We start from the raw sequence: 16260 nt of genomic DNA on the forward strand, positions 1-16260 counted from the left end.
TCAGTTTCCTGTTACCATGTTTGTTCTGTCCAACACAGCATGAAAGGTGTTCCTGGATGAGGAGGAACTCAGTAGAGCCACCCTCTCTGTGTCGTCCACTAACATGACTGTGAGGTAACCCTGCTGGATGATGGGCGAAAGCCAAACTTCCCAGCTTGACACTCAAGGTCTGATGAGCACTGGGCCCAGTAAAATTGTCCTCCCTACCCAACAGCTCCACCTTTTTGAGCTCAAAAGGACACCTCTTCCATGAAGCCTTTCCTAATTTCTCCTCCCTCCCACACACACACACACATCAAAAAAACAAAAAACAAAAAACAAAAAACAGGTGGAGAAGGAGCCAGATATTGAATCCCCAGATCTCTCCTCTTGGCATTGTCATACCATGTTTTTTTAATGACAGTTACGTACATCTTACTTTACTATAGGTAAGTGTGTCTTTTTATTACAACTACACGCATCTTATTTTTATTATAGGCATGTTATTAAACTGCAGGCTCACCAGGGAGGAGGCTAACAGCTCAGACACTCCTCTCTCCCATGCATCACCCGGGCCGACCCTTTGCCCAGGCACTTGGGTTAATGAGATCTCCTCCCAACTGGAGCTCAAAATGCTGAATGCTTACATCACTTTCAATACACCATGGCCCCTTTTTTTCAGTCTTTTAAGATGAAGATTATAAAGATTCTAAACTGGGTAACGAGTTAGACACCCTCTCCCCCTCCTCCCAGGAGGGCTGTACCAGACTATCTAGAGGAGATTATATGGAAAAATACATACTGATCATATATTTTATATTTGTCATAATATTTAATTAGAAAATGTAAAAGCTAAAGAAAGTTTGGGGGATTTGTATGCTATTAAAATGAGGCATGGATTTAAAAAAATTGAAACATACTGTGCACAGATTTCTCGAGCTGCTAGGTCTGCTGTGGAATGCTTTATCAGTTGTGAATTTTCACATAAATATTCAAGCACTGTGCCTTTGAATGTAAATGTGATTCCATCTGATTTAATAAAACTTAGTTGCCAAAAAAGCTCCAACTGCAACTCCTACCATGCAATAAATTATCCTTCAGAAGAACTTTAGGATACAAAAATGTATATGCTATGAGCCCAAAATTTAATGGTAAATATATTTATGATGCAAAAACGTCAAAATCCCAACTTTCAAAGTTTAGTTGACATTTTTACTAAGCATATATTGAGATCTACAATGTTCCATCACATTTAACAGGATAGTTTTATGTGAAGTGACTTGCAAACATTAACATACAAGTCAATGTATTCACCTGCTTTAGAAAGTTTCAAAGTAATCACTCCTCTGTTTTCTGAAATGGTAATTACTTAGGAATAGCCAAGTTCTTGGTCCTGTTTCACAATGTTGATATGCTTATTCTCAACGGGCACAAGTATAGGTGGTCTAAAACTTGATGCACTGCAAACTGAATGAATTTTACAAGCTCACTGTCAACACAATACAGTTAAAAGCTGAATCAGTGGTTGGAGGATGGTAACTATAGGGTCAGGGACAGTAGCTCTCCACGGTGCTGAATTTGGTCACAATGTGCCAAATTAGGTAAAAATTTAACCGCTCTCTGGAGCTTTACTCTTCCTATCTAAGTACATAACATGAGTAGTACACCACATTTTATTCTAATATGTAATCAGAACTGTGTCAGAAAAATATCTTTTTTTCGGTAGCAGAGGCTATTTTATTTTTATTTCACCTTGAGCAAAAAGAGCAAAAAAGAATATACATATAAATTAAATGCTCTATTTCCCCCTTTACAAAGGGCCAGGAAAAGAGGAAACTGGACTTTTCAAAGGCTAGACCAATCTAACATCTAAGCAAAATATTCAATTAACTGATATTTTAAATCTCTCCAATAAAAATGTTACGTGTTTCTCCAAAAGAAGCCTTAGTCGCATTTGTAAATAAAAAGCATTTGTTACTTTTCCTTCCAGGACAGAATTTCACCAAGAAAACATGGGATATTCATTTCTTGCCTAATATATTTAATGTTTATTTTGTTTTGTTTTTGTTTTGAATGATTTTTTTCCAAAATGGAAATACTTACATTGTCAATATGTTTTTATTTAATGAATCTTCACTGTGTGGAAAAAAAAAAAAAGTAAAAATATACCAAAGTCCCCTATCCCACCCCAAGAAATAGAGTTTGATGTGTAGCAGCCCAGGTTTTTTTTAACACTCAGGGAATGAGTTTTTTTAACTCCATTTTTACATTTTGCATGTCATGGACATCTCCCCTGATAAATACACGTAATAAATACTTAACAATTTTTAAAGACCTTCAGGTTTCAGACTGTCAAACTTTAGGTTGTTTTCAGCTTTTGCCTTTTAAAATAATTCTTCACAGAAAGTTGCTGAGTACATATCATTATGGACCCCCTCATTTCCTTACAATATATTCCCAAAGGTAGACTCATTGTATGACAGGACTGCACATTTGGATTTTAATATACAACTCTACGCCCCATGAGGGATTTTGTTTTGTTTACAGGTGCACCCCCTCTGCCTAGACTATATGCCAGGGCCTGGCACATGATGGCTGCCCCATCATTATTTGTCGAATAAACACATGTTGCCTTCAAGAAAAAAAGTGTCGACCTTCATTCTATCCCTCAGTTCCCTACTTCCTGCTCTATCTCCTCGCTCCCAAAACTCTTCATAACTACAATGACCAGATCATGTTCCATTCAAACAGGGACCATGTTTTCCTGCTCAGGAATTTTTTTCCATTTTTCATTCAAGTATAATTTACATAGGGTAAATTTCAACCTTTTTACTGTACAGTTCTGCAAGTTTTGGCAAATGTAATCAGTCTTGTGACTCCCCTCTCATGCCACAATCAAGATACAGAACAGTCCCCTGAGCTCCACAATTCCCCCTTTTGTAAGTCGGCCCTTCCCTGACCCCCTGCCCTGGCAACCAAGATCTGATCTCTGTTTCTACAAGTTTGCCTTTTCCAGAATGTCATTTAAATGTAACTACACAGTGTGCAGCCTTGGTGCTTGCACAGCACATCTCAGATGCATCACGGCCTGGGGTCTATCCACAGTTCATTCCTTCCGACAGCTACATACAATTCCGTGCTACGTGCCACAGCTTGTTCATGCCTTCCCCATTTGAGGGACATTTGGGTTATTTCCAGGTCTTGGCAATTATTAAAAGCATTCCCATACAAGCTTTTGTATAAAACTGGAAGGTTTCTGAGAGTTCAAAAATGCTAAACTAGACAGAAATGCCAGGACTCCAAGTGCAAGCTGGACATATGGTCGCCCTCTTCAGAACACACTTCTCACCACCCAAGATTATCTGGTTCCTGTGCTTGTTTGCCCGTTTATTACCTGCCTCCCCCCATCCTACAGAAGTTCCAGAAGGGCAGGTACCACCCAACTCTGTTCACCCCTCCATTCTCAAGCCCAGAACAGTAACTGGCACACAGCAAGGATTCAAAAGGATATTTAACTGAAGTTCACTCAAAACCAGGAATTTATTTTCAACAACTGAATAGCATTTACCATTACCAGGTGCTGTTCTCAGTGCTTCACTGCATTTAATCCATATACCACCCCTGTGGCTAGATATTGCTATCTTGTTTTTACAGAGGAAGAAACTAAGGCATAGAGATGTTAAATACTGAAAGTCAGTGGAAGGGCTGGAATTTAAATCTGTGGTCTGTGGTCTTAAGCCACCATGCTAAGCTTCTATGGAATCACTCATTTTTAATAGGCTAAAAGGATCTTGTTATTTTATTTTCTTATTACTTTACCTCTAGTGGGGTTCCACGTCATTTCACATGATGTTTGGCTCTGTGTGCTTCTTCCTTCTTGCTGCATATCTCTGAAGTGAAATTATTTTTAACCGTTATTTTCAATGGCAAACATGGGAGACAAGCTATTTCCAGAATACAGATTTTATCAAGAGAAAATGAGATAGAATTTTAAGGACCTGTTCCAGGGAACTGGGGCCAGATAAGAGCCCTCCTGCCCACAGCCTGCCTCACCCTGCCAGTCCCCGGCCCTCCCAGGTCTCTCCCGCCTGGATTACCGGTGTCGTCACCAGCCTCCTCAGCAGAGCTGCAAATCGGGGACGTTTCCTTGGCCCTTTCCTCTAACTCCCACCCGATCCGTCAGCAAGCGCTAACGGACGCACTTGCACAGCTCATCCCAGCCCATCCACCTTCCTACCGTCCTGCTGCCACCATCAACTCCCATGTAAGCCACTTACAGATCTCCTGCCAGATCTTCGGGCCTCCATTCTTGCTTCTCTAAAGAGCTGTTCTCCCTTCACAAGGTAGCCAGAAAATGTCTTTTGGCACATTAGTCAGATCAAGTCACAAACCCTCCACGGCTTCCTTGCTCTGACCTGTGTGGCCCCTTGAAACCTCTCTCCACTTCCCAACTCCCCTCCCTCACTGACTCCATGCCACCTGCCCCAAGGCCGTGCACTATTATTGTCACTGCTTTGCACACTCAACACTGGGCTCTCTGCGTGGCTGAGCCCTCCTCAGACAGACCCTCCTTGACAGTCACCCTCGTCCCCAGTCATAGCCCCTTGTGGCTTCCTTCCCAGCCTGTCCCAGCTACTCTACATGTTTGTCTGTTCACTGTCCTCCTCTCCCAGGAGGACAGAAGTTCCATGAGGGTAAAGACCTCACCACTGTCCTCAGTGACCAGAAGATGGTCCTATACATTGTTGGCACTCAATTTGTTGAATGCATGAATATAGTAGCAGAGAATCTTTCCTAGTTTATTTGGTTCTCTGGGTAATGCCTTGTCAAGCATATATTAACCACAGGATCACTGAGGGTCAGAGGTGGCAAGGAACTGAGGCGTTAATTAGTTTAACCCTCTTGTTTTAGAAGAGACTGCAGTCTAGAGAGGCCTCATGACTGCCTCAGAGTCCCCTGGCCACGACCTGTCACAGCAGTCTGTCGGGGGGGGGGTGCTTTTCACACCCAGGCCAGTGCTTGATCCCCTGCAGACCGCCGCCCCCTGGAACAGCCTCTGTGGTACGAGGACCAGAGAAACAAAAGGACATGGAGACAGGACTCAGAAGGGCTCAGAGATGGACCCAACTGAAGGACACCGACCGATAAAAAAATCCAGTACAAGGAACAATAGGAAATGAAAGGTCTATAAATGAAAAGTCCTCATCCTCAGAGAAACTCATCTCCTGAGGGAAATAACACCTATGGGGGAAAAGAGAGGCAGGGCGTAATCAAAGATGCTGTTAAAGCAAAGGAAACCAGAAATAAAACAAGAAGAATGGGAGAAAATTTTTGCAAGTGAAACCGACAAAGGCTTGATCTCCAGAATATATAAGCAGCTCATACGACTCAATAAGAAAAAAATAAACAACCCAATCCAAAAATGGGCAGAAGACCTAAACAAGCAATTCTCCAACGAAGACATACAAATGATCAAAAAGCACATGAAAAAATGCTCAATATCACTAATTATCAGAGAAATGCAAATCAAAACTACAATGAGGTATCACCTCACACCAGTCAGAATGGCCGTCATTCAAAAATCCACAAATGACAAATGCTGGAGAGGCTGTGGAGAAAGGGGAACCCTCCTACACTGCTGGTGGGAATGCAGTTTGGTGCAGCCACTATGGAAAACAGTGTGGAGATTCCTCAAAAGACTAGGAATAGACTTACCATATGACCCAGGAATCCCACTCCTGGGCTTGTATCCAGAAGGAAATCTACTTCAGGATGACACCTGCACCCCAATGTTCATAGCAGCACTATTTACAATAGCCAAAACATGGAAACAGCCTAAATGTCCATCAACAGGTGACTGGATAAAGAAGAGGTGGTATATTTATACAATGGAATACTACTCAGCCATAAAAACCGACAACATAATGCCATTTGCAGCAACATGGATGCTCCTGGAGAATGTCATTCTAAGTGAAGTAAGCCAGAAAGAGAAAGAAAAATACCATATGAGATCGCTCATATGTGGAATCTAAAAAACAAAAACAAAAACAAACAAACAAACAAAAACAAAGCGTAAATAAAGGACAGAAATAGACTCACAGACAGAGAATACAGACTTGTGGTTACCAGGGGGGTGGAGGGTGGGAAGGGATAGACTGGGATTTCAAAATTGTAGAATAGACTACACTGTATAGCACAGGGAAATATACACAAAATGTTATGATAACTCACAGAGAAAAAAATGTGACAATGTGTATATGTCCATGAATAACTGAAAAATTGTGCTGAACACTGGAATTTGACACAGCATTGTAAAATGATTATAAATCAATAAAAAATGTTAAAAAAAAAAAAAAGATGCTGTTAGAGAGAAACACTCAGCACCACATACGACACAGAGGAGGCACGAATTCCAACTGAGGGGCCGAGCAAAATAAGACCTCTGCCCCTTGCAGTGTATGAAGGGGTGTGTGTGTGTGTATGTGTAGTTCTACAAAGACTCCAGCCAGGTGTGTGTGTGTGTGTGTGTGTGTGTGTGTGTGTAGTTCTACAAAGACTCCAGCTGGGTGTGTGTGTGTGTGTGTGTGTGTGTGTGTGTAGTTCTACAAAGACTCCAGCCAGGGGTGTGTGTGTGTGTGTGTGTGTGTGTGTAGTTCTACAAAGACTCCAGCCGGCCGCCGCACACTCAGGTATACCTGAAGTACTGCACCATCCAGGGCCTGGGTATTGAATTTGTGATGCTAGAGTCCCACCGCCCCCTTTCTTCCCCCACAATCTCTTCACCTGTTATTCCTGCCGCAGGGAAGGGCTAGGGAAAAGAAGCCACTCTGAAACTCCAATCTGTCAACACTGCTTGCTCTCAAAAGGATTTCACAAGGAAAGAGGGCAAAATAACCATTAAAATGAGGCACACGATGATCTCCAGATTTCACTTCTCTTTGCAATCCCTGCCTTCTCGCCAGAAAAACTCGGAGTTATCTGTCCTGGTGAAGGAAGAAAATGTCGTCATCCAGTTTATAAGACTGGAAGCTTCAAAAGGCAGCAAGAACAGCTGAATCTGACCAGTCAAGAGTTGGTGATAAATTCTCTGCCAGTATTTTGTGAGACAAGTGAGAAAAGCTAATATATTCAAGATGAATATTCTATCTACAAAATACTAGATCAGGTCCAGACTCTTCCAAATACAATTACCATGTGCTTGTGTTTATTAACAGGAGATTGAAAAGAGAGACAGGAACTTCGAACCTAGCTACAAGGGATGCATCTTTTTGACTTACAGGAAAGGAAGTGTATCCACACATAGGGGGTTCAACCAGCATCCCAAGAGTTGAGTCAGACAAGGTTTTGGCGACAGTCTTGTTGGAGAAGTGAGAAGCACCTTGTGAAACGCTGAGCTCTAACGTTCATTTGCAAGGTATGTACTTTTTCCTTCCCCAGTGGCTATCTGGCCTGTTAACTCACACCTGGTTGCTCTGCAGCCTAGGCCACCCTGCCTGGTCCCTGAAGGCAACTGAGGGCTGGCTCCTTTGAGTTCAGAGCATCCCAATTCACTTACCTGCCCAGGTATTATGTAAGTATTCCCAACAAACCCACCCCTTCCTCTCTTTCCCACTCGTCCTAAGGCCCGATCTGCTTCTGCCATGCGGATGCTGGGCCAAGTCGTTACAGAAGAATCTTTTTTTTTCTTTCTAGTTTTTTAGAAAAACGGGGGTGGTGGTGGGAGGTAATTAGGTTTATTTACTTATTTATTTTTAGGGGCAGTACTGGGGATTGAACCCAGGACCTCACGCACGCTAAGCAAGTGCTCTGCCACTTGAGCTACACCCTCCCCCAAGGAGAATCTTTAAGTCTATTTGAGAAGGTGGGGAGGGAGGCTGCTTCCCGGGGGCTGGGGGGCTGGCTTGGTCCAGGCTGGGAGACAACAGATCACTTTCTCAAACTCCTCTGCCAGCCCCCACTTAACCTCGCTTCTTCAACTGGGTTTATTTCAAAGCTGTAGGTGTGCTCCAGCTGCATACCCTGACTCTCATCTGTGGGCCTCAGACCCTGGCAAAGGACTCCAGCATTCACGATGAGGGTGGCCCCTGACCCTCGTTTCTCCGTGGGACTGCAGGCTGTAAACCTCAGGGACTGTCTGCTCTCTGAAAGGAAGAAGAAATCTGTCTAACATCATCAGGGATAAAGTGAGAATCACCTTCAGCTCAAAAGCCTGCCCTGGGTCACTATGAACGGGGCTCTTTCAAATCTTGTTTTCCTGGAAGGTGAATTTCTTTTTCTATCATCAGCAGCATATAACCTTTCTTCTGTCAGTGAACCAAATACCCGGAAGGATAAAGCTAAATATCTAACCCCACAATGCAGACCAGGCAAAAAAGTTTGTAACAACCAGAGAGCAAATAAAGAAACATGGTGGCTGCAAAAAAAACTCCAATTAAACGGAAAGCTATATACTTTTATGTCCCAGAGCCTTTGGTTGAGAGCCTCTGTAGTTTCACTAGTTATATTATGTAATGAATAAGGTATTTTTGATCACCATGTTTGGAATGTCTTTATCTCTAAGGAAGAGATAAAGAAATGAAGATAAATAGAAAAAGAAAAAATATATTCCTTAGTTAGGAACCAACTTGGCCTAGAAACACAAGAAAAATAAATGATCTGTGCTGGGGAGAATGATTGTTCTTCTATACAATCAAGATGAATGAATAATGTTGCTTTAGTGAACTGGTAGGAATCCTCCAACATTTCACCAAAGCTTGAAGAAAAACAGTAAAAACAAACCAAACCAAACCAAAAAATCCCCAAAACTTAGATTCCCAACAAAATTCAAAAATGCCTCCTTAAAAAGAGCAACATGGTGATACATATCTGAATAGCACCCCACCTACCATCCCAGGGTGGGACGCTGCCTTGCTAGCATTTCTGGGACAGGATAGATGCTTCCTGAATCTTGATTATCAAAGCTGACAACTTCCATGAGCAACAAAAATCAAACACTCCCAGAAAGCACAAACCTGAGTAAGGATGAATTTTAATGGGCATGTTTTAAATATTTAAAATCACAGTTTAGAAATTCACTCTTAAATATCATGAGATACTCAAACATCCATGTTAATCAAAGACTTCCAAAGAAATACCACAAGTCCCATGCTTCTTATCTTTTCAATAAAACAGCCGAAAAGCGAATTAGCCGCTTTCATTTGTGATTCAAACTCACAACCTCTTACATGCATGACATGCGTGCATATGTTTCAGGCATGGAAAAGGCAGCGAGGATGCTAACTGGTATGTGGTCATAACAGCATCCAGGAAGGCTCCTGACCCGCGTCCCGGAACTGCTCCTCTGACCCGGTAGCTCTCCAAGGCTGCAGGAGCACACGTACACACTGACCACCAGGGAAATATGATCCAGGTTTACTGTTAGGGCCTCTTCCTAACTAAGTGTAAGGACAGCTCTGAAAGAGAGGCGACAAAGAGGAATCTCCAGGGAGCACACTGGCGTCAAAAGGAGTCAGGATACAGTGAGTAGGTCAGGAGAAAACCTCTCTCTGGGCAGACAGGCTGGGCGAGGGGTCCTGGGAGTGATGGCAGTGGCCTGCCCAACCCTCCAGGAGGGCAGGTAGATCCCACCAGCCTGGAAAGATGGAGCCCCGCAGCCTGGGAGCCTGTCAGGGGAGGGGGGAACCCCTGTGCCAGGTCCTCCAATTAATGTGAAAACAATAAAGTGGTACTGGAAACACAATGTGAACGCTCCACTCCCCACCAAAAACGAGGCGGCCAGAGGAGAAGAGAAAAGGAGAGGAGAGGAAACCCAAAGGGCACTAAAGTAGAAAAAGAAAACTGACTCGAAAAGGGGGAAATGATGAGCAGCGAGTTACTACTTCTCCGCCTGGAATTCCACGTGTGGGAGTGTGCGCGTGCACAACGCACAGCTCATCACACACACACGCTCGACACCTCCACGAGAGTGAGGGCGGGCAGCGCAACACGTGGCTCTGGATTCCAATCCCACTCACAGTCACGAATGAACAGCTAAGAACTATCAGGTAAGTAAGAAGGCCTTCGAACGAAAAAGAGACAAGATATTTAAGGAATTACAGAAAACAGAAGACACCTTTTTTTATGTTTTCGTCTACATCCAATAAAATCCATTCTTTTGACTGCACAGTTCAGAGATTTGACAAATGCAGAGTAACCAGCAACACAATCAAGATACAGAACAGCCACATCATCCTGAAAACCTCTCTTGCTTGAGTCACCTCTTAGAGCCAGCTCCTCCCCTACCACTGCTAGTAAATACTGACCTCCATTCCTTCAGTTTGCCCATTCCAAAATGCTATATAAATATAACTATACAGCATGCAGCCTTTTTTAAAATTGACATATAGATGACTCACAATCTTATGTTAGTCTCAGGTGTGTGACACAGTAGTTCAATATTTTCATAGATTACACTTCACACAAAGTTATTATAAAATGTTGCCCATTCCCTGTGCATGTAGACTTTTCAATCTGGCTTCTTTCACTATTAATATGGATGAAACTAGATAATAATATTGCTATATTATTATAGTTGTATTACTATAATGGTTATATTTATTATATCAACATTGTTAATATTAAGGTAAAATGCATATTGTATTCTAGATTCATGCACATTATCACACATGTCAATAGTTCATTCCATTTTATTGCTGAGTAGTATTCCGTTGCATGGCTGTACCACAGTTTGTTTATCCATCACCAGCTGAAGGACAGAAGAAAACATTTTAAAATTCTAATTAATTCCTTCAGAGAGAGAAGAATGCCCACAAAACAAGAATAAGATGCGATCGAAAGGGATAGTCTGAAAAAATGTAAGAGCTCATAGAAATTAAAAATATGACAAAAATGCAAAAATCAATAGAAGGTTTTAAGGATAAAATCTAGAAATTAGATTAGTCTCAGAAATTAGAACCCCCAACAAGGAAAAACTATAAAAGAATAATTAGTGTATCAATGTAGGAGCTCTAAGTTCTAATAGAAATACAGGGGGTAAAAAGAACAGAGCAAACAAAGGAGGAAATTACTTAAAGAAACAAAACAAGAAAATTCTCAGCACTGAAGAACACATGTCCAGATTAGAAGGGCCCACTGAGGGCCTAGAAAATAAAGTGTGGTCTCTTGCAAAGCACAGCATCACATACCCCGGTGCCCTGGGAATAATGAGAAGTTCCAGAGAGAGAAAACAGATCACAGAGAAACAGAATCAGTGGCAACAGATCCCCGAACAGTGATGACAAATATCTGAAGTCAGGGAGAACTGGTAACACTCAAACAAAGAATGATTTTCACCTAGAATTCCACATCTTGCTAAAATCTCAAATCAAGTGTGAACATAAATTCATTTTCAATCACACAATAATTCAAATATAAACATCTGCCAAACCTCTATAAAGAGGATGCTTCTGCAAAACGAATACATAAATGAAGAAGACAGGAGATCCTGGACAGGGGAACCGAAAGAAAACCCCAAGAAAGCAAGGGTGGGGCCCAGGCCCAGAGATGAACCGGTTCGGATGGGAGGCAGGTCTGTGAGAAGGGGCCCCCGGTGGTCCTGCTGGGCCGGGACAGGCGTGTTGAGTGAGTGTTCTGCAGGCTCTGGTCACTCTTTTCTCCAGGTGACAGGGGAGTCTGTCTCTCTGAGAACTAAGAAAACTTTCCAGAAGCACGGATAAGGCTGCCCCTCACAGGGCAGAGAACGAGGCCATGACAGCCGACTTGGCATCATCAGACATTACTGAGTCAAGCGGCAAAGACGTGGACATCAGAACAAAATCAGGTTGCAGCCAGCAAGGAGGGCAAGGGAACGACTGCCGGGCAGCAGCGAGCACTGTCCCCTGTGGATGAATTGTCCCAGGGTACTAAGGGGACCTTCTGTAAATTACATGTACTATAATCCTGTAAAAAGTTTCTTTACCCCAATTTTGGAGGGCTGGGAAGGGCAACAGTGGAAGTGTGCAATAAGGGAGCCGACCGACCTCTCTTTTGTGTGACGAGAAACCGCTTGCTGATGTCCAAAAGGGAAACAGAAGCAGAGGGAGAGGAAGAAACAGCAAAATGATTAGAAATCGGTTGCCTCTGAGGAGTAGGATGTGGAATGAGGAAAGGTGGGCAAAGGACTGCAGTTTCTTCTTACCAGACTTTTACCACTATAATAAATTAAAAGTTAAATATTTTTAAAGCACCATTTTCTCATGGGATGTTTAAAGAAAACTGAAGAAAAGTACGAAGACTTCAATCATTTTAATGAAGATCTAAAGCTCCAAACTCATTGAAACGATCGATGACGAGTGACTTTTCATTTTACATTTAAATTTAAAATTTAAGAGATCTGAGGAGATGGTGGTCTTAGATGCCTTGAAACTCAACAGATTGGCTGTTGGTACTGAGATGACAGGACATCTGAAGCTGACGCTGAATCAGCAGGAGGAAAAACACTAGTATTTCTGGTTTGTTCAGAGGACAGCAGACCTGAGCAGGTGAAGGAGACAGTGCTCTCAACTCAACAGGAGGGTGTTGAAGGAAGGCCACGCTGTTAGGAAAATGTAGTCACAATTTCAGAAAAGGGTAGTGGATTTTGATTCAGAGGAATAAAATTTTAAGATTCTCCAGCTGCCTGTGCAGTATCTACTCAGGATGCTTCCAAACTATCCAGCGTGTTCTATCAGATATTGTGCTACCTGGAAGGACGGTCCTCTAGCATCACTACTGGGAAAGAGTTAATAAAGATCTGCCCAACCACATATCCAGGAAAAACTCTGATTTGAAAAAATACCCCAAAAGTTCACAGCAGCACTGTTTACAACAGCCAAAACAGGGAAGCAACCGAAATATCCATCAACAGGTGACTGGATAAAGATGTGGTATATATACATATATATATACATATATATGTAATGGAATATTACTCAGCCATAAAAGAGAATAAAATAATGCCATTTGCAACAACATGGATGGACCTAGAGATAATCACACTAAGTGAAGTAAGCCAGACAGGGAAAGACAAACATCATGTGATATCACTCATATATGGAATCTAAAAAATGACACAAATGAACTTATTTACAAAACAGAAACAGACTCGCAGACATAGAAAACAAGCTTATGGTTACCAAAGGGGAAAGGAGGGGAACGAATAAATTAGGAGTTTGGGGTTTGCAGTTATTAACTACTACACACAACATAGGTAAACAACAAGGCCCTGTTGTACAGCACAGCAAACTGTATTCAACAGCTTGTAATACTCTAAAGTGAAAAATACAAAGAAAGAATGTGTGTGTGTGTGTGTAACTGAATCGCTGTGCTGTACATCAGAAACTGACACAGCAAATCAACCACACTTCAATTTAAAACTTTTCTAAAAATAAAGATCTGGCTGCTGTGAGGCCTCTCAGAATGCTGTATGACCACCATAAACATAAAGCAAGTCATCTGGAAAGAGGGAGGGGAATGCGACACGCTCTGCTTTGAGTCCCATTCTGCCACCCTCTGTCTGTGCAGTCACTCACTTATCTCATCCTGTTTCCTCATCTGCATTTTAATGCAGCTGAATATAGCAGTGGCTTGTAGGGTTGCTGTGGGAGCGACAGGTAAGGTCTGTAACACACCTATCACGCGATGTAAATTAAATAAATGGTAGTAATATTACATTACTGCAGTAAAAATATACGCACAGACCCACTGCTACCTCGTTGACTGGGCCACAGAAGGGGCACTGTCTGCAGGCGTAAGAACGAGTTTTGCTGTTGTTTGCTTTGGCTCGTTCCCACCAGCATCCGGGGCAGAGGGCCCGCGTCTGCATCTGACTCTTGGAGCAGCTCTGAGCATCCTCCACTTTCCCGGCCCTCTACCCCGCCCACTCTGAACCTCAGCTCCGCCTCCCCTCTGGTTAGTCTGGTTAGTCACCACCCTGCTCTCCATTCTACAGTTTGCACAGCTCATCAACACCAAATAAATATTTAGCCTCTGTTCCAGAGACTGACTCCCTATCTAGTAAGGGACTGGTGAAAACATCCCCTGGGCAGAATCTCATCTTTAAAAGAATTGGCTATAATCAGATTTAAAAAAAAAAAAAAAAGGAATTGTTACTATGGGCCATCTTCCAGGACACAGAAATAGCTTCATTTTGAAAGAACAGATGACACAGCACTGTTGCCTTCAGCAGGATCTCTGCGCTGCATGTTCCTAGAGAGCAGATTCTGTGCTGAGCAGCGTCTCAGCAGTCCGGGAAGTCCTCGGATGAACACGATGTACTCAGCTAAGAGCACTCGGTTAATCTGGGGTAGGAAGAAGCAGGGCTGCAAGACACTGGGGTCCCTACTAGACAGCTGTAACACGCAGACCGTAACACGCCCGGTTCACACCTGCCGAAGCCCAGTTCCCTACAGGACTGCGGCCAGAGGCGTCCGGCCGACACTTTCTCGGCTCGCGCCTCACTCCTGCACATCTCCCTTTCTGCCCGTGTCATTCAGTTACTTCTGTGGATGCCTCATCCCCCACCCTGCCCCGCCCCTCTCTATTCACAGTACCTGGCTGCTCCTTACGGCAGGGTCCTTGCCTTGGAGCATCCATAGACCCTTTTCCAGACTTTTTGCAGACACTCAACAAAACTTTGCTGGGTCACAGACAAAACTTGTGATTTCAGTTTGAGGGGTGGGCAAGCACTGCCATCCAAGCCACGTCTGTGAATTCCAGCCGCGCTCTGGCTTTCCCCTGCCCAGAGCTCCACTCATATCTCGACGCCACGGGGGTGGTGCAGGGCCCTCTGTCATTAGGCTCGCGGCTAAGCCCTCACCACCGGCCACAGCGTTCTGCTGCCACAACAGGCTAATTCACTCATGCACACCTGTCGAGCACCTACTTTGCACCAAGATGGCCCAGTGCGAGGAACAAGGAGGTACCAAGACGGGCATCCTGACCGCATCAAAGCCCTTCTGGTCTACAGCCTGTGACGATGCCCACAGCCGCGTGGGCTGCACCAGGAGGACACCGGTGACAGAGACGTCCCCTGATGTCCATCCTCCTTCCTGCTCATCAGGAACTGGGCACCCACATTCCTCTGCGTTTTCTCTGTCCCTGTCTCAGGATCCTTGTCGCTTTCTACCCGGCACAACTACTTTCTGTACTCGTGTCCTTTCTTCTCAACTAGACTTTGATCTCCTTGAGTCCCGGAGCCCAGCCCAGGCACCTCTGAATCATTCCTAACATCCAGCAAAGAGCGTCCCCCAGGGCAGCTTCTCAGTCCAAGTATGACGAAAAAAACATGTCTGGTTAACAGACACCAAAAATTAAAATTCCATTAGTCTCTAGCAACTATCACAGATGTAGATTTTCCTGGACAGCATGCTCGGGAGTTTCTGATTATATGACTGGATGTTCTGTTTGGAAACTACAAATATCTGCTTTTATTACACAACAAATTCATGTTTTCTCCTCCTCCCCTGCCCCTCCCCCTCCTACTTCTTTTTCTGCCCACTTTGTTGTCAAGATAATAAGTGCCTTTCTTCACAGATGGACTTTGCAAACGTTCGTGTAAAGACCAGAATTGTGAAGAGGTTTGTCAAGTGTAGAAACAAGCATTTCGTGCATAAAACTATTCACTGAGAGTATTTTGAATATACTACATGGAGAATGTTACAGGGCAAGATTTTCAAACTGGAATCAATTTAGTGACATATGACCTGCATTTTAAAAAATGAGAACAAAATAGAGAAGATGAGTTTATCACATTTCCATGTGTATGTATTGTTTCCTGCAACTTTTTGCAGTTAAGCCTGTGTGTGTGTGCATGTGTGTGTGTGTGTGCATGTGAGTGTGTGTGTGCAGAGGGCCATGTGTACCCTTGCAGGACTGCAGACAAAAATGTTTAAGCAACATTGCTGTGAGGATGTCTGTTACTGTTTTTGGCTCTCTGGATCCAAACCAGCTCCCCATTTTGGGTAACTGTCCATGCTGTCAGTCTGGGTGGAGGCAGGGAATTGCCATCCATTAAAGAAACAAAAGGACGGAGTCCCTCATCCCCTGGTCCCTCTAGGGAAGTGACCTGGGCTTGATCAAATGGATGCTTTCACTTGGGACTTTGACTCTTGAGCACTTGACCCAGAGACAGTGAGATTAGATGTGAGTGGCCCCCATGAGCAGTAACTGCAGCAGCCACAGCCCTCGGGGGGGTGGTAGGGGGAGCGCCCAGGGCAGCAGCAGAGGCCCGCTGGGCAGCCCACCCCGCCTCCCCAGCTGCGCACG

General features: G+C 43.7%; 1 protein-coding gene across 1 annotated transcript in view; it reads right to left on the reverse strand.

Moving 5' to 3' along the window:
- MTUS2 (microtubule associated scaffold protein 2) overlaps window positions 1-16260 on the reverse strand; it is a 405965-nt gene that overhangs the window by 275342 nt on the left and 114363 nt on the right. The window contains exon 4 of the mRNA XM_064493235.1: window positions 3799-3869. The gene's annotated coding sequence lies outside the window, so the exon portion shown is untranslated. The remainder of the gene's footprint in view (window positions 1-3798; window positions 3870-16260) is intronic.

This window comes from Camelus dromedarius, chromosome 13 (genome assembly GCF_036321535.1).
Source record: "Camelus dromedarius isolate mCamDro1 chromosome 13, mCamDro1.pat, whole genome shotgun sequence".
NCBI lineage: Eukaryota > Metazoa > Chordata > Mammalia > Artiodactyla > Camelidae > Camelus > Camelus dromedarius.